Here is a 20,525-nt window from a genome sequence, read left to right on the forward strand (position 1 = left end):
CACAGCTGCACCTGTATCTAAGATAATAGTAGTTGGAATCCCACCTACTGCACCAATAGTAGACGCTAAAACAATTTCATTTGTGTTTGAACGACATTGTGTACTGTCTTGCAAAAGTTCATCTGATATATTCTCATTGTGGTTGTATCTTATAAATAAAACAGGTAGTTTTTGTTTACAATTATTAGGCATATCAATATTCTGTTGTTCAATGGTGGTGTCAAATAACTGATTATCATTGAAGTCGCCCCCCAAGAATTCTTCAGCCATGACCCGGGGCATAGAAGTGACTGTTTCTAGTTTGTTGGATTAGCATTTCTATTAGGTACTGACACAGATTGAGGTTGTGTATCAGGTGTCACTTCTATTATATTCACATTCGGATATTGCCTGCTGTGATATCCGAACTTTTGCAGTTGCTGTTGCTGTTGCGCATTATGACTTACCTGTCGGTCGTAAGGTATGCTCCATTTTTGTCCTGGTGGCTGCCGTGGTATAGCAGTGTTTGAATGAAAGTATTGATCGCTACGAGTCCAGCCTTGATGCTGTCTTGGCTCGTAGTTATTATTATTTCTGTTTGTGTTTTTGTTGTTACATTTGTATCCGTTGTTACCGTTGTTGTTGTTGTTATTACCGCAGTGCCTTTTGTATGGATTGCCGCATGAAGTGTTATTACTGTTGTAACTGTTGTTTGTATTGGAATACGCGTGTTGATTTTGATTTCCGTATTGAGACGGCATGTGAGTTTGCTGTTTTTGCTGTACCGCGTATCCAACTGTGGGCGCGCCAGAATTGAGTTGGCAAGCCTGCATGTTTTGCATACCACTAGTATAAACATTGTGGCTGCTGTTTTGCCGAGCGAAGCGCTGATCTAGTAACATGTCAACCGAATATAAAGCTGTTAAAAAATAATCTGGATCGTCAGCCGGAATATGTAAGAGTTTTTCTTTAATGCTGAAAGGCAATTTGGCCTTCAACGCACGGAGTGTATCACGTGTTGCGACTGGTTCGTCCAAAAAATGTCCCATGTTCAAGTATTTTTCAAAATATCTGCGTAAGTTACCATTTTTACTATTAAAAGTTTCAGGTTCTAAAATTTGTCTTCTGAGTCGCTCCTGAAAGGATTGCGACCAGAATTTGTTGAGAAAGGCACGCTCAAACTCACTGTACGTGGTACATACGTCAGCTTGACTGTATGCCCAGACAGCTGCATCGCCTTGGATGTAACCGACAATATATGAAATCTTTTTCCGGTCACTCGAAGTGCGTGGATATGCGTTACTAAAAGACTTAAGAAAAATCACAGGATGAATGGTTCGTTTTTCTGGGATAAAAGTCTGAAATTGCCTGTGTTTTATTAAGCTTTCTTCTTCCTTTGCATTATGATATGGATTTATTCCACTGTAATTACTGTAATGTTCAGATGGCGAGTAATTACGATAATGTTGCTGTGGTTTACCATGATAATAGCTTGTGTTTGTGTTTGCACGTCGTGGTATGTGTTGTAGTCGTGGTGTGTTTTGTTCTTGTGTGTTTGTCGTGTGCGGTATGTGTGCGTCATACTCGAATGTATATTGGTTTCTGAACTGTACATTTTGACTGATATTTTCGTTACATTCAGACTGTGGTCGATCGGTGAATTGTCTCATGGGTGCAGTGGCGGATTGTACTGCGTCACTAATCAGCTGTTTGTTATTAGTGATGTATTCCGCTACGGAGTCGTGCACAATTGTTGGTAAATTTTCACTTATGCATCTATCAAAATGTTTGTCTTTGCTCTCTACCCAATCATGAAATTCTTTATTAATATTTTGAAAATGAGCTGTGGCATCAGATTGTAATCTGTCAGTCAGTTGTTGTTCAACATCGCCAAATTTATTCTGCACGTCAGTAATTCGTTTTTCAAGGTTGTCATGTACTGAAAGATATGTTTGAATTTGTTCAGTAAGAGCTTCACACGTGACATTAAGGTTTTTTACTTGTGTCTGTAAAAGTGCCACGTCATTTGTAGTCTTTTCTTGTCTCGTATTAAGCTTGGAAAATTTCGTACAGAGTTCAGTCATCTGTTTGCTCAGTGTGGCGTCTATAAGTTCCACACGTTTACATAAAGTGTCATTACATGCCTTGATTGCTATGAGGTCAGATTTAATTTCGTCATTTTGTGTCTTTAACTGTTCATTTTGTGTCATTAAGGTTGTCAGGTTTTCCGCGTTCTGCATCCATAAGGTTGCCATATTTTCTGCGTTTTGTTTCATTAGCATTTGTAACATGTTGGCAATGTTTACTGTTTGCAAGGTCTCTGCCCCCGCCGCGTCATTAGACGTGACGTCATGTATTAACATGGGCTCTGATTGAGACTTTGAAATTTTTGTGGTGGACGGCCTATTGTCAAAATTTCCGTTAACACTTGCGTAAATATTTGATGAATCGTCACTACCGGTTGCTGTCGTAAAGTCATTTTCTAACATTTGTCTCTCGTCCGAGTCGGATTGCGTCTGAATAGTATGTCTTTGCTGTTCCATCTTTGCGTCTTGTTTTCTAGTTATGACCATGCCACACGTATGGTGTGCTTCAAGAAAATAAAGTTTGACACTGGTTTTAAAATAAAATGCAGTTGAACACGAATCGCTCGTAGCAACAAAGGCTGTTTGTTAATTTAAAAATGAAAACTGAATATCGGATTATTCTTAATGGCTGCTGGCCATGTTACAACGTATCGTACAGAAGTCGGCCATATTGTACACTCGTGTATAGGTATTGTTGCAGAAGTTATTGTTTAAGGAAAAGCACTGAGAATGAAATTTATCACTGAAAACTGCTACGCGCGAAAGAAATACTACAGAATCTACTGAAGAGCTAATACACTGAATTATGCGGCTGGTCAAGCCTGCCAATGCAAAGATGCTGCGTCTTACCTTATTTTGCTGGAAGCTTCGTTGCGTCTTCCCGCAAAATTTTAGAATTGGAAAATATCTTCAGATTTTTGTTATTTCTCGTACACTCACGTCCAGGTCCAGAAAGTTGATTTTTCACATGAAACAAAGAGAACAATGTAACAAATGACAAAATAACAAGTCCGACACGCAGTCGCCAATATAAAATAAATAAAATAAAATATTAATTATTGTATATGTATGATAGTGATTGGTTGTAATTAATATTTGCTTATCTGGAACGTGGACGTTTAATTATTTGGTATCAGACGCTTGACAATGGCTTTTTCGTAAATGCAATGTTATTCGTAGTTGACCGTGAAATGTGATTCAAATAATAGGACTTCGTATTTAAATCGTTTCCAAAGACTGCTGCGGTAGGTGCGGACTCAAAATCTAAATCTCAATATTAGAACAATTTGCCAGCTATGTCAATACGTCGTACAGAGGTGACTGTCTACTAAACATAAAAAAGTTTACACAGTTAGTTAAATCAGATATATTCAACGAATAAGCCTACAGTTAAATAATTCTACTTACTTTCATAAATACAAATTCTTTACAGAATCGAGTCCCTAGTAAGATTGCAACTCGCAGTGTTCTTATATAACTTCCAATATGGCGGTGTGCCAGTTAATAAAATATACGTGCTTCCCGCACCAGTTGTTCTGCAAGACCTCCCCCTTCTTAATCAAACATAAGAGTGTCATAATTGTATTTTGTTTTATCAGCGGCATAGCGCTGTAGTTCTGTGCCATAGGCTTTATTTATTTGTCAGAGATTAATTATTTAATTAAGATCTCGCGTTTCCGAGGGAACTCACGCATGGCATGCAAATGTGCCTTTATAAATGGAATACTATTTCCACTTTATGTGCACTCTTTTGTACTATTTCGGATCTGAAGAATGCTGGTTGCTCAGCCAAAACTACTTTTAGACTGATGTGTTGACAATGGGGGAAATGCATGGTCACCTTAACACTCACACAAGCCACGGTGCTTACACTCTGTGTTGATGTTCATGTCTGTTGTTCTTACAGTAAGCAGTCACTCGATATTAAATTTGGTCATAACAGATTAGCCTTTATTTATGTGTGCTGAAAGCTTTGAGAAAAGATGACAGTCAAATTATACTGACAACAGAAAGCTTCCGGTGTACTATTATTACTCTTCACATTAATAAACAGATTTGCCATACCTTCCATCTCCTCTTTTGTACTAATCTAAAACTGGTAATTGTTTGTGCGGGAAGGTTTTTATATCCCAGTTGTCAACAGTTTTAATCTTACTGTCACAGGCAACGCTTGCGTAATTGTACACAGTATACAGGGTTAATACCATATCTGTAGCGGGAACTATTTTTTACAGAGGCTTTTCCAAGCTTGCCCTTTCGGCAGACGCAACCGAATGGGTGATGCCCCCGCATCCACGAAAATCCCAGCATGGGACGGGAAGGTGGCGCAGGCGTTGTCGGCCCACAATGGCCGCTGTTAAGCTCCCGCCTCCGACAATAATAGCGCGTGCTGGGCCGCCCATTGTTGCGGCGTCTGTTTGCAGTGCCGAACACGCGCGGCCGTCATTTGTCACTGTCCTCGCTCGGCCGCCAATATTGTCGTTGTCCTTGTTGCCGCCGGCGGCGCTGCTGTTGTCGTGTTGTTCCGCAGTTCGCCGAGCGACGCTGGCGCCTGCGGGCTGTGTTTTTTCCACTCGGCGTTGTTCTGAAAAACACCGGGGGCCGTGTACTCTGCCTCTGTGTGTGTTTCCAGAGGGGCACGGGGGTGAGAAGAAGCGTTCTGTGATGCTTGATGCCCTGTAGCAGATACCAGGCGACCGGTCGTTCTTCGGCAATCGGGCAGAGCATTGTTGTGGATGGCTCTTGGGAGGATGTTCAGCGACTGCTTACCGATTTCCAGGATTACAGGAATATTGGCTGAAACACAACAGAACAGGTTTATTTAACATGATGTTAATTTGAAGCAGTGTGGATAAAATTATACATAGCTTTGTTACCCGGCAAAACGAACTGAAGATTTGACCAAGGTGGCGGCATCGTCGTGTTTACATCAGAGAAACAGCATACTTTCCAGTGTTCTTGCAAGTGGAGTATGTCAAGCGGTACACGTTTATAAGTTAATGCCCTGTGCAGCAGAACAACTGAACAGAGATCATTTTGTAATCGCATCAGGAAATAACGCTGTGAAACTATACGAGCAGCCTGTAGGTCTAGCCCAATGACTTCCGTTCCGTCGTCCTTTTAAACTCCATAGCGGTGCGGTATTACGATACTTATTGCTTCTTCAAAACAACAACTTCTGTGGATGTAAATGAAAACGTGACAAAATGAGTTCCCATAAAGAAGCATGTCGCATCAGAAAGCTTGAATAATATAAGACAGAATGCGTACACTGGCCATTATCTCATAGTGAAGCAATAAAACTGTTAATCTGTTCACATCTAAACACTGGTAAGCAGAAGCAAGCACTACGATTTACAACAAATCATATTACTCCATCAAAGATGCCTTGATCATATTTAATTTCATTAATTTTGTATAGGATATTTTGTAAAGCTATAATGTAAATGTATTTGTAAAAATATTATTAATTATCCAACAATCGGGCAGGTAGGTTAGAAAATTTAAAAAGGGAAATGGATAGGTTAAAGTTAGGTATAGTGGGAATTAGTGAAGTTCGGTGGCAGGAGGAACAAGACTTTTGGTCTGGTGATTACAGGGTTATAAATACAAAATCAAATAGGGTAATGCAGGAGTAGGTTTAGTAATGAATAAAAAAATAGGAGTGCGGGTTAGCTACTACAAACAGCATAGTGAACGCATTATTGTGGCCAAGATAGACATAAAGCCCATGCCTACTACAGTAGTACAAGTTTATATGCCAACTAGCTCTGCAGATGATGAAGAAATTGATGAAATGTATGACGAGATAAAAAGAAATTATTCAGGTAGTGAAGGGAGGCGAGAATTTAATAGTCATGGGTAACTGGAATTCGTCAGTAGGAAAAGGGAGAGAAGGAATCATAGTAGGTGAATATGGATTGGGCGGAAGAAATGAAAGAGGAAGCCGCCTTGTAGAATTTTGCACAGAGCATAACTTAATCATAACTAACACTTGGTTCAAGAATCATAAAAGAAGGTTATATACCTGGAAGAATCCTGGAGATACTAAAGGGTATCAGATAGATTATATAATGGTAAGACAGAGATTTAGGAACCAGGTTTTAAATTGTAAGACATTTCCAGGGGCAGATGTGGACTCTGACCAGAATCTATTGGTTATGAACTGTAGATTAAAACTGAAGAAACCGCAAAAAGGTGGGAATTTAAGGAGATGGGACCTGGATAACCTGAAAGAACCAGAGGTTGTACAGAGTTTCAGGGAGAGCATAAGGGAACAATTGACAAGAATGGGGCAAAGAAATACAGTAGAAGAAGAATGGGTAGCTATGAGGGATGAAGTAGTGAAGGCAGCAGAAGATCAAGTTGGTTAAAAGTCAAGGGCTAGTAGAAATCCTTGGGTAACAGAAGAAATATTGAATTAAATTGATGAAAGGAGAAAATATAAAAACGCAAGAAATGAAGCAGGCAAAAAGGAATATAAACGTCTCAAAAATGAGATCGACAGGAAGTGCAAAATGGCTAAGCAGGGATGGCTAGAGGACAAATGTAAGGATGTAGAAGCTTATCTCACTAGGGGTAAGATAGATACTGCCTAGAGGAAAATTAAAGAGACATTTGGAGAAAAGAGAACAACTTGTATGAATATCAAGAGCTCAGATGGAAACCCAGTTCTAAGCAAGGAAGGGAAAGCATAAAGGTGGAAGGAGTATATAGAGGGTCTATGCAAGGGCGATGTACTTGAGGACAATATTATGGAAATGGAAGAGGATGTAGATGAAGATGAAATGGGAGATATGATACTGCGTGAAGAGTTTGACAGAGCACTGAAAGACCTGAGTCGAAACAAGGCCCCAGGAGTAGACAACATTCCATTAGAACTACTGACGGCCTTGGGAGAGCCAGTCCTGACAAAACTCTACCATCTCGTGAGCAAGATGTATGAGACAGGCGAAATACCCTCAGACTTCAAGAACAATATAATAATTCCAATCCCAAAGATAGCAGGTGTTGACAGATGCGAAAATTACCGAACTATCAGGTTAATAAGTCACAGCTGCAAAGTACTAACGCGAATTCTTTACAGACGAATGGAAAAACTGGTGGAAGCCGACCTCAGGGAAGATCAGTTTGTATTCCGCAGAAATGTTGGAACACGTGAGGCAATACTGACCCTACGACTTATCATAGAAAATAGATTAAGGAAAGGCAAACCTACGTTTGAAGCATTTGTAGACTTAGAGAAAGCTTTCGACAATGTTGACTGCAATACTCTCTTTCATAGTCTAAAGATGACAGGGGTAAAATACAGGAAGCGAAAGGATATTTACAATTTGTACAGAAACCAGATGACAGTAATTAGAGTCGAGGGACATGAAAGGGAAGCAGTGGTTGGGAAGGGAGTGAGACAGGGTTGTAGCCTCTCCCCGATGTTATTAAATCTGTATATTGAGCAAGCAGTAAAGGAAACAAAAGAAAAGTTCGGAGTAGGTATTAAAATCCATGGAGAAGAAATAAAAACGTTGAGGTTCGCCGATGACGTAGTTCTGTCAGAGACAGCAAAGGACATGGAAGAGCAGTTGAACGGAATGGACAGTGTCTTGAAAGGAGGATATAAGATGAACATCAACAAAAGCAAAACGAGGATAATGGAATGTAGTCGAATTTAGTCGGATGATGCTGAGGGAATTAGATTAGGAAATGGGAAACTTAAAGTGGTAAAGGAGTTTTGTTATTTGGAGAGCAAAATAACTGACGATGGTCGAAGTAGAGAGGATATAAAATGTAGACTGGCAATGGCAAGGAAAGCGTTTCTGAAGAAGAAAAATTTGTTAACATCGAGTATAGATTTAAGTGTCAGTAAGTCGTTTCTGAAAGTATTTGTATGGCGTGTAGCCATGTATGGAAGTGAAACTTGGACGATAAATGGTTTAGACAAGAAGAGAATAGAATCTTTCGAAATGTGGTGCTACAGAAGAATGCTGAAGATTAGATTGGTAGATCACATAACTAATGAGGAGATACTGAATAGAGTTTGGGAGCAGAGGAGCTTGTGGCACAACTTGACTAGAAGAAGGAATCGGTTGGAGGACATGTTCTGAGACACCGAGGGGTCACCAATTTAGTATTGGAGGGCAGCGTGGAGGGTAAAAGTCGAAGAGGGAGACCAAGAGATGAATACACTAAGCATATTCAGAAGGATGTAGGCTGCATTAGGTACTGGGAGATGTTGAAGCTTGCACAGGACAGAGTAGCATGGAGAGCTGCATCAAACCAGTCTCAGGACTGAAGACAACAACAACAACAACAACATCCAAGAATTTGTATTTTAACTATCCAAGAACTTTTATTGTAATTATCCAAGAATTTGTATTACTTATCGTTTTTGAAACGATTAATTTATGTAAACTTACTAATGTGTCGCTAACAGATACATTTGCAGAGACAGCTGAGCATAACTGAATAAATTAAGACTCTGAGGTAGAGTTTTGACTTGATATTGTATTGAACGACTTGAGTGAAGACAATGTTTAAAGACAATGGTGCATAGTGCTAACATTTAACCACAATATGGGGACATAATACAGTTTAAAGGCAATGTGGCAGATTGTTACTGTTGCCGCAGTGTGCGGTATGTAACAAAACAACAATTTACGTTTCAAAAGGGATTGATGCTCAAAATATGGCTTGTATGTGGGCTTATAAATGTGAATTGTGATCAGAATGAAGACACCAGGAGGTTGTGAAGAACAACTGGATCAGGATATTCGCCCTAAAACTCCACAGGATCGAAGTATTTAGCCATGAGCTTTATATATGATACGCCGCCTTTCAATGTTATGAAACAGATGTACAGTGAAAAATGTTTGACAAAACGTCTAAAATGGTTTAACTTTAATAGCTCTGCTGTCTCAGAACTTAATTCAAGAATTGTGTACTAAATGTTTTTCATGAGAAATGGATTTCAATTATTATAGTGATCTTGCACTGATACAGACATGTTTCAGCTTTTCCTGTGGCCGGCCGGAGTGGCCGAGCAGTTAAAGGCGCTACAGTGTGGAACCGCACGACCGCTACGGTCGCAGGTTCGAATCCTGCCTCGGACATGGATGTGTGTGATGTCCTTCGGTTAGTTAGGTTTAAGTAGTTCTAAGTTCTAGGGGACTTATGACCACAGCAGTTGAGTCCCATAGTGCTCAGAGCCATTATTTTTCCTGTGTGACCAAAGTGAGCTACTTTTATTATGTGAAGCGATTTAACGACAGAGTTCGAAGTAATATTTTGTTTACTGAACCAACTCATTACCTGACTCGAGTATCATGAAGTGTAGGGTCTAAGTTATTGCCACAGAATCAATTTGCAGACGAAGTGGACATAGTGACTAAATGCCAGTGTGATCCGATCTAGAATAAATACTGGTTACTACACTGACACAAATACATTTTCTACGTCATCACACGAGTTCAACTTCTGCATATGTTGTCAGTGCAATTTTCAAGTGTGATTAAAGCGAAAGTTGCTGTTACTTGTTTTAGTAATGCAACTGACACTCGTTTCATAGAATCTTACACATGCTGAATTTTATTGATGTGTTGTTATCGTGAGCCGCTGTGCCATCCTCAGCCCACAGGCATCACTGGATGCGAGTATGGAGGGGCATGTTGTCAGCACACCGTTCTCTCGGCCGTATGTCAGTTTACGAGACCGGAGACGCTGCTTCTCAAACAAGTAGCTCCACAGTTTGCCTCACAAGGGCTGAGATACCTGCAACAGGCCAGATCTTATGAATGTTCTACACGACTCAAGTATTAGCATTTCTTGTTACTGATGATAAAATTTTTTGACGAGAGTTGTTATATTGCTCGGAGTTTGTTTTACTGTGAAAAGCTGTCGCTATTCGAGTGTTGTTTAGTTGGTGATTGACACTATTTTTGTAAAGGATGTTTTTCTACCAGAAGTACTTGCGCATTAGCTCTTGGAGCACTGTACATGCTACACCTTGCAGATGACTGATTAGCTTTGCAATAACTGGATAATCACTTCTTTAAATTATTAGTGTGGTGTTTGGTTGGGTAATGACGTGGCATATTTTATGTCCGATTGCCTTAGGCTTTACATGGATCACATTTTTATAGGCAAATTCCTCTGAAGGGAATGAGACAACTCTGAACAATCACAATCAGTCTTCTTTTTCCAATGAAAATATGGTCCTGGAGATGTTTTTAAGTCTCAGATATCTACGATGGATATATGCGGAACGAAGGGATGAATGAAAGTTTCTACCAAGGCCAGGATTCGAGTGTGGGCATCCTGCTCACTATTCAGATGCGCTAGCCACTACGTCACCCTGTCACAATGGCTTTTCACAACTGCATGGACTACCTTAGCATGCCTCCCTCCTCAGTCTAAATTCCCATTCATACCTCAACGCCTTTGGTATTCCGCTAAACTTGAACATCATCGCAGAGGCTCTTCAATTGTATTGGAATAGCAGTTCAGCATCGAACGAAGTGGTGGATCCTGCCTGAAACGCAGGCATAGATGCTTTTATCAAATGAAAGTAGTTCATTCCAGAGACCTTTTCAAGTATGAAACTTCTATGACGTACATATGCAGACAGAAGCAAAGAATGAAAATTTGTACCGAGGTGGAATTCAGACCCTCGGTTCCTGGTCCGCAGCTCGTGGTCGTCCGGTAGCGTTCTCGCTTCTCGCGCCCGGGTTCCCGGGTTCGATTCCCGGCGGGGTCAGGGATTTTCCCTACCTCGTGATGACTGGGTGTTGTGTGAGGTCCTTAGGTTAATTAGGTTTACGTAGTTCTAAGTTCTAGGGGACTGACGACCATAGATGTTAAGTCCCATAGTGCTCAGAGCCATTTGAACCTCGGTTCCTGCTCCCTGGGGGGAATACCAGGTGCGCTGAGGTGTGAATTGGAGATTGGACTGAGGTGGAGGCAGGCTAAGACAGTCTGTGCAGTCGTGCAAAGCCACTATGCTGAGCTGATGTAGTGGTAAGCACATTTAATGAGAGAGCAGGAAACCCATATCGAATCCTGGCATTGGTACAAATTTCCATTCATCTTGTCAGTCAGGATATCCACATAATAACCATCCTTTTTTCAGAAGCATTACCAATGCTTCTTCAAAGCTGTTGTATGTAAACCTGGGCTACATGCTTCGAATAAGGAATCTGAGTGTCATTCAGGAATTTTTTGAGGGAATCACACTAAATGCAATAATACTTACGGACTTATAAATTTCACATGTCGCCTCACGCTAAGCCATTACACACCAGATCTAGTGCATTGACAGAAGAGAGTATATGTTCCAAGTTTCCTGCAGACTTAGTTTTATATTTATATACACTCCTGGAAGTGGAAAAAAGAACACATTGACACCGGTGTGTCCGACCCACCATACTTGCTCCGGACACTGCGAGAGGGCTGTACAAGCAATGATCACACGCACGGCACAGCGGACACACCAGGAACCGCGGTGTTTGCCGTCGAATGGCGCTAGCTGCGCAGCGTTTGTGCACCGCCGCCGTCAGTGTCAGCCAGTTTGCCGTGGCATACGGAGCTCCATCGCAGTCAGTCTTTAACACTGGTAGCATGCCGCGACAGCGTGGACGTGATCCGTATGTGCAGTTGACGGACTTTGAGCGAGGGCGTATAGTGGGCATGCGGGAGGCCGGGTGGACGTACCGCCGAATTGCTCAACACGTGGGGCGTGAGGTCTCCACAGTACATCGATGTTGTCGCCAGTGGTCGGCGGAAGGTGCACGTGCCCGTCGACCTGGGACCGAACCGCAGCGACGCACGGATGCACGCCAAGACCGTAGGATCCTACGCAGTGCCGTAGGGGACCGCACCGCCACTTCCCAGCAAATTAGGGACACTGTTGCTCCTGGGGTATCGGCGAGGACCATTCGCAACCGTCTCCATGAAGCTGGGCTACGGTCCCGCACACCGTTAGGCCGTCTTCCGCTCACGCCCCAACATCGTGCAGCCCGCCTCCAGTGGTGTCGCGACAGGCGTGAATGGAGGGACGAATGGAGACGTGTCGTCTTCAGCGATGAGAGTCGCTTCTGCCTTGGTGCCAATGATGGTCGTATGCGTGTTTGGCGCCGTGCAGGTGAGCGCCATAATCAGGACTGCATACGACCGAGGCACACAGGGCCAACACCCGGCATCATGGTGTGGGGAGCGATCTCCTACACTGGCCTTACACCACTGGTGTTCGTCGAGGGGACACTGAATAGTGCACGGCACATCCAAACCGTCATCGAACCCATCGTTCTACCATTCCTAGACCGGCAAGGGAACTTGCTGTTCCAACAGGACAATGCACGTCCGCATGTATCCCGTGCCACCCAACGTGCTCTAGAAGGTGTAAGTCAACTACCCTGGCCAGCAAGATCTCCGGATCTGTCCCCCATTGAGCATGTTTGGGACTGGATGAAGCGTCGTCTCACGCGGTCTGCACGTCCAGCACGAACGCTGGTCGAACTGAGGCGCCAGGTGGAAATGGCATGGCAAGCCGTTCCACAGGACTACATCCAGCATCTCTACGATCGTCTCCATGGGAGAATAGCAGCCTGCATTGCTGCGAAAGGTGGATATACACTGTACTAGTGCCGACATTGTGCATGCTCTGTTGCCTGTGTCTATGTGCCTGTGGTTCTGTCAGTGTGATCATGTGATGTATCTGACCCCAGGAATGTGGCAATAAAGTTTCCTCTTCCTGGGACAATGAATTCATGGTGTTCTTATTTCAATTTCCAGGAGTGTAGTATCTGTTCTTTCGGACATGTCTGAAAGAACAGATGATACACAAACAGTGCTCGAACTCTTACGGGAATCGGCAAAAAGCAGCGAGTAATGACTATAATGGGCGGGGGCACTATGAATATAGTGTGGGGCAATAAGTTGGGAATGTGGGTCTCACGGGAGGCGTGCCAGAGATAAGTCCGTGCAGTCGCATTATCATCTGTGTCCTCGGTGGCTCAGGTGGATAGAGTGTCCACCATGCAAGCAGGAGATCCGTGTTCGAGGTTCGAGGCCCGGTCGGGGCACACATTTTCAACTGTCCCCTTGACTTATATCAACGCCTGTATGCAGCTAGGGGTATGCATTTCATTGTAATTTCAGACTTAGTTTTGCCGTGGTGTGGATGACGGGTGCTTCGCGTTCTGTGGGTGAAATGGCGGCACAACTGGAAATGTAGGTATCTGAAGGTTAAAGTACATACGAGAGAACTACTCTTATGGACACAGATTCACTATAAAGTTCTGGCGGTATGAGGACCAAGTGCGATGTGGCGTCCAGTAGTAGTGAAATGGTGTCAAAAATTTGCTAATGCAGCACAGACTTGGGTGACGCTGATCAGTATGGAAGGCCATCGACATCAACCATAGACGACAATGTCCAGGCAATGGAGGAACTGATTCGCAACAACTGCAGAGTTACTAACGCAGATACTGCTCAGCAGTTGCACGTCTTAATATAAATTGTATTTAATCTGTAACAGGCCACACGCATGCAGATTTCTGTGACTGGCCTCATGCAGGAAGTAAGTAGGACTTCCTGTGTTTTTCAGGTGACGTTACAGTTGTTACAATTACAGAGTAGGTGTGGACCAGTGACCACATCGAGAACGTCTATAGACGGTATTCCAGCTGTGGATCAACTCTTATAAAATCTAAATTACAAAATCTGAAATAAAGCTTAATAAAAGAAATTCTACATTTGTGTGACCGTGTTGTCCGTATTTGAAATCCATATTTTTAACCGTGGCAAAAGAAACAACCATTGTAAACGAGAGAATATCTCTCTTGATATGAACGAAAATCAGACATAAAATATCGTAAGTAAAATCAGCATTTTTCAAACTGCACTGTTTTTAGATCTAGAAAGGATGCCGAATTGTAAATTTGTTTGTTTCCACACCACTGATAATGTCTTAATTCAATAAAAGCAAAGGCACTTGGTGCCAAAAATACGCATTACCTTTTAGTTGCAAAGATGTATGTAAGATACCTTCTGTAATGTCAGGAAAGAGCTCAGAATGGTGTGCACCTCTTGAAAGAAGCAAGAAGGGGAGGGGATGAACTGCTGAGACTAACACTATGGGAGTTGTTTGTACTACGAGCGCTATTCAGAAGGTAGGGAAAGTTTCCGTCTGACGACGCAAGGCGCGCGCCGATCGCGTATATTTTGGTATGTGCGTACTCGGCAGCTCAGTCGGCATCCATCCGTGACAGAGGGAACATCTATTCGCGTCGTGTTTTTTCGATATTCGAATTTGAAATTTCCGCTGTAATCGAAAATCCCGCCAGTTGTGAAGTGCGGTCTGTGATACGGTTTTTGTTGGCAGAAAACCTGAAATCTACAGAAGTTCATCGTGGACTGTGCGAAGTGTACGGAAACAACGTAATGATTGAATGTTCCGTCCGGAAATGGTGCATTAGGTTTAAAAATGGCCGAACCAACGTTCATGATGAAGAGAAGCTTGGACGCCCGAGCATTGTGACTGACGATCTTACCGCTAAAGTGGATGAAACGATTCGTGAAAACCGTCGCTTCACAATAACGGAGCTGTCGCTTCCTTTTCCACAAGTTTCAAGGACTTTGTTGTTTGAAATTGTCACACAAAAGCTAGGCTACCACAAATTTTGTTCGCGATGGGTGCCGAAAATGCTTACAGAGCACCATAAAGAACAGCGAATGGGGGCAACGTTGACATTCCTGGAGGCCTACCACAAACATGGTGATTCATTCCTGGATCGAATCGTAACCGGTGACGAGACTTGGATGAAACACGTCAGTTACGAAACAATATTACAGTCCATGGAATGGGGGCACACAAGGTCCCCCCAAAAACCAAAAAAATTTTTGCAGACCTTGTCAGCAAGGAAGTTGATAGCGACAGTGTTTTGGGATAGACAAGGTGTGCTTCTTATTGATTTTCTCGAACGTGGAGCAACCATAAATTCTGCTCGGTACTGTCAGACCTTGCACGGCCTTAGAAGAGCAGTTCAAAGCAAAGGGGGAGGAAAGATGATGTCCAGAATTTTGTTTCTGCACGACAATGCCCGACCTCACACGGCAAACCGCACTAAAGAACTCCTTAATTCATTCAAATGGGAAAATTTCCCTCATCCGCCCTACAGCCCCGATCTTGCACCAAGAGACTTTCCCAAGATGAATAACTGGCTTGCAACGGAGCTTTTGATGCGACGCGGAAATTGTGGTGTTTCAAAAGTCTAATCAGAAATCATCGCGTTTCTTTACCGCTTGAGCGACGCCGGGTAAGAAATGTTAATATATATATTTATTTATTTGTAGTATGTTAAATGGAGACTTGTTAATTAAAAAGATTTTGTGTCTTTTCTTTCATGTCGAGCGTGGCAGCAGGATGATCCAGTGGGGACTCCAGACGCGGCGGACGACGAGAGCTAACCACTACTGGCATCGTAGTCGATGGCCGGCGGCTGGAAGAACCGTTGAAACGTCATGCTGACCATTATTAAAATATGTTTAATTAAAAAAATGAAAAGGAGTTCAATGTTGAAGGTGGAAGGATAAAGTTTGTAACTGGATGTCAATTGGTTATCAACTGTTAAATAAACTTCGAGTTGGAGGTTGGAACAGTCAGTTGACTCTGTTGTTACGACGTGAATCGTAAATATTACTTATGTGTGAGATTTACAAATTTTATTAAAATTCAGACTTCTTGAAGAGGTACTGGCAAGGTTTTGTCGAGAGTGTGAACGATCTTCAATGGTTGACTGGTTTGAAGTTCTATTGGTGGGAGGTCGACACGTATAGATATTTTGAAAATAATAGGTACTGTGAAGTGTGTTAGGATTCTGTTTTGAAACTTTATCGGCGATTGTGGTCGGGAGGATCGGTTTTAAAGAGGAATATTTCGTTGAATGAGAACAGGATTCATTCTTTAGTGACATTAATTAATTATTTAAGGAAAAATCAGGAGATTTTCCATTTATTCTGGCAAAGATATCAAGGAGTGTCAGACTGCACAACGAATATATAGAAACTCTGTGACTTTGTTGAACTGTCAACAATTTTTTTTTACGATAAAACTTGTCTACAACAGGGACTGGTGAATTTTTCTGCGTCAATCCTTATCTTCTAGGTTGAATTTGCTACAGCTCAATGTTTTACTTTATGGATTTTTCAAGTAACTGGGAAAAGAACTTATAATTTGATCTGCGGCGGACCGTCGGTATTGGGTACACGGTTAGGCTGTTGTGAAGCCTGTTGGTTTGCAGATTGCCTTTCTTTCCCCTGCTGCGACAGAATCGGCGGATCAGCGCAAACTCCAGGCGGGCGTGGCTCACTGGCTGAAGTCTCAGGCAGGCTGAATTTTACGACGAAGGTCTTTCGAACCTTATCCACCTCTACGATAAGTGCCTCAATGTGTTTGGTGACTATGTGGAAAAGTAGTATGTCAGTCGCTCTTTCAGATGTATATAATAAAACGTATTTCTTGTATTTAGTTTTTTTAATGCCAAAACGTTCCCTACTTTCTGTATAGCCCTCGCATGTTCATTATTTACCAATAGAAAATGCTCCTATGGGAGCACAGAAAAGGGCGAACATATTCCTGTTTCGAGAGAACTCTGACTGGTAAGTGGAGTACCACCTGCCATATTCTACTTTCCTCAGCAGCTTTAAACATTTTACCAAAAATTTTGACATGCAAACATATTTGCGCTCTTTTTAACATGCAACTCACCTCTCACTCCCTCAAGCTCCCATCACTCTAACTCGCTGACACCAACTAGGCCACCACTATATGTGGCTCATACCCATTCATTCACACATTCCCAATCTCACTCACTCATGCAGCCGAACTCATTGCCATTATCGGTGTTTGTCTCTCTTTCACTACCTGCTGTCTCACAGCCACAGTCTCCTTCAACCTGTTTTCCTACTACTATCTCCTCTTATTGTCACTGTCTCCCTCCTGCTTTCTCTTACCTCTCCTATCTCATTCATTACTTCCCACTGCTGCTGTCTCTTCTCACTGTCTCTTCCTCATTGTCTCATTATCACCATCTCTCACCCACTTCCACATTCTCCTTCGTTTTATTCTTCTCACACTGACACTGCCTCTTCCACTCTTTGCCTAGCACTGTTCTGTCACTGTAAACTATGTTCCACTGCCACTGGGTCCATCTGTTTCACTGCTATTGTCTTCTTCACTCTCTCTGTATCACAACCACTGTTTGTCATCTTCCAGGACTTATTACTTTTTCGTCTCTTACGCAGTTCCTCTGACTCCTTCTCTCTTAGCATAAACAAGTATATGTTTGCATTCCAAAATTTTGGAAAATGTATTAAAGGGACTGAGGAAGGTAGAATGAAACAGCTGGTGTCCCGTTTGTATACGTTTCCCTACGTGCTCCGCAATCAGCCGTACAGTGTGTGGCGGAGGGTACCCTGTACCACTACTACTCATTTGATTTCCTGTTTCAGTCTCAAATAGAACGAGGGAAAAACGATTGTCTATATGTCTCTGTATGAGCCCTAATTTCTCGTATCTTATCTTCATAGTCCCTACGCACAATGTAAGTTGGAGGCAACAGAATAGTTCTGCAGTCAGCTTCCAATGCCGGTTCTCTAAATTTTCTCAGTGGCGTTCCTTGAGAAGAATGTCGACTCCTTTCCAGGTATTCCCATTTGAGTTCCCGAACCATGTCTGTAACACTTATATGTTATTCGAGCCTACCGGTGCCAAATCTAGCAGCCCACCCCTGATTTGCTTCGATGTCTTCATTTAATCTGACCTGGCGTGGATCCCAGACACTCGAACAGTACACAAGAATAGGTCGCTTAGCGGCTGTATGCCGTCTCCTTTAGAGATGAATCACTTCTTTCTAAAATTCTCCCAGGAAAGGGAAATACACAATTCACTTTGCCTACTATAATCTTCGCATGTTCGTTCCATTTCGTATCGCTCTGCAACGTTATGTCCGGATATTTAAACGACTTGACTGTGTCCAAATATTGCGGGTTTATTTTTCCTACTCATGTGGATAAACTTACATCTCTCTACATCTGTAGATAGCTGCCGTTTGTCTAATATCCTCCTACAGTCACTCAACGTCAACACCTTACCGTATGCTACAGCATCATCAGCAATCAAACCGCAGACTGTTGCCCATCCTATCCGTCAGATCATGTATATAGAAAATGACAGCAGTCTTATCACACTTCCCTATCACACTTCTTTGGGACACCCCTGACGATACACTTATCCCTGATGAACATTCGCCGATGATGATAACACACTGAGTTGTTTTACGTATGAAGTCTTCGAGTCAGTCACATGTCTGGGAACCTATTCTCTACGCTCGTAACTTCGTTAACAGTATGCAGGGGGGCACTGACTTAGAATTTGACTGTTGCTCTTCTTTCATAGTTTGCAGTAATTCATGTGAGGAAAGAGCAGGCTAAGTTTCACACTAGTTATATTTTCTAAAACAGTGCCGATTCGTGGAAAAAATGGTTCAAATGGATCTAAGCACTATGGGACTTAATATCTGAGGTCATCAGTCCCCTAGACTTAGAACTACTTAAACCTAACTAACCTAAGGACATCACACACATCCATGCCCGAGGCAGGATTCGAATATGCGACCGTAGGAGCAGCGCGGTTCCGGACTGAAGCGCCTAGAACCGCTCGGTCACATCGGCCGGCCGATTCGTGGACATAAGCATGTCAGTCTCTAGGAAATTTGTTATACTCGAACTCAGAGTATGTACTAGAATTCAGCAGCACACCGATGTTAAGGATATTGGTCTATAATTTTGCGGGTCCGTTCTTTTAACGTTCTTATGTACAGAAGTCATTTGAGCTTTTCTCCAGTCACCTTGGACTTCGCCCTGGGCGAGTGATTCACGACAACTGCACGCTAAGTAAGGGGCCAACGCCGTAATGAGTACTCTATACTTTTCAGTCAGTCTTTATAAACAGGAGCATATTAACGTTTTTGTGCTGCAGTGTAGGTATTTTTTCACTGGAGTGTCACTCGTCTGAAAAGAATTGTGTGGGTTTGTTCAAAATGGTTCAAATGGCTCTGAGTACTATGGGACGTAACATCTATGGTCATCAGTCCCCTAGAACTTAGAACTACTTAAACCTAACTAACCTAAGGACAGCACACAACATGAAGGTGAAATAATGCAAAATTAGTTTTACATCTCATACCAGATTTCACGATCACAAAAGTTTTGGATGTGCTTCAGTAGCCAGCCGGGGTGGCCGAGCGGGTCTAGGCGCTACATTCTGGAACCGCGCCACCGCTACGGTCGCAGGTTCGAATCCTGCCTCGGGCATGGGGGTGTGTGATGTCCTTAGGTTAGTTAGGTTTAAGTAGTTCTAAGTTCTAGGGGACTGATGACCTCAGAAGTTAAGTCCCATAGTGGTCAGAGCCATTTGAACCATTTTGATGTGCTTCAGTACTGCAACAGGGTATTTCCGGAACCTTCTGATGATAGCTGAGACACTTTACAGCGTATTTCTACGTGATACATCACTTTGTAAACTACGTTTTCACCACAAGCCAGATTTTACGTGTAGAAGTAGGGTAACTTTGAATCTCGGTATCTTGAACGGATAAAGATATAATGGAAATTGTAAACCTTTTCCAGATTGGGATCTTAATGCTGTATCGTAACAATTTCAGGCATTTGCTGTCCATAGCCGTCTTGGATTCGGCGGCTCGGGTGGGCTACGAAAAAAACCATGTTTTTGCGGTGTTTCTCGATTGCGGATAATTTTTGAAAACGGGACGACGGCACTCTAAATAAATGCCCAGTACCGTTATAATTCTAGCAATTTTTAGTTATTTCGTTACCCGCTGCTGACGGCGAAAAAAATGGTAAAAAACGCTTTTTTCGTGTTTCTACAGGAACCGCCCATGCGCTAAGTGGTGCCTCCATAAGCACCTTAAGGTCCACCGTAGATCATATGTAACGCAAGAATAGCGAACCGGAAGCGCTATAACAAATATATATCATTATAGGGTGGAATCACTGTGACAAATATGTGTGAAACGGCCGCGACCAGGTAGCGGTTTGGGGTCGGGTATTGGTGTTCGGTTCGGAGATGAAATAGGAACCGAACAGCAAGACCGGGCCGCAAACCGCGATCCTGTTTAGCTCGGAGCAGAGGCCATTTGTGTAGCCATTTCAAGTTCTGTCTTACTGTAGCTATGTTACAATAAAGTAAGCAAGTTTTGAATGACGAACGGGTACTGGTGCCCAGGAAAAAATTGTGTTAATCGATTAACTCCTTTTCCAAACGATTTTAGTTGGGCTGAAATTGATGCTCAGCTAAAGGCCCCATTTGTACGTGCACCTTCGGATGTTACGTTGTAACCTCCCAAAAGATAAATTCCGTAACCTCCCAATAAAAAAGTGACTAACCTC

This window comes from Schistocerca serialis, chromosome 1, assembly GCF_023864345.2.
Source record: "Schistocerca serialis cubense isolate TAMUIC-IGC-003099 chromosome 1, iqSchSeri2.2, whole genome shotgun sequence".
NCBI classification, from domain to species: Eukaryota; Metazoa; Arthropoda; class Insecta; order Orthoptera; family Acrididae; genus Schistocerca; species Schistocerca serialis.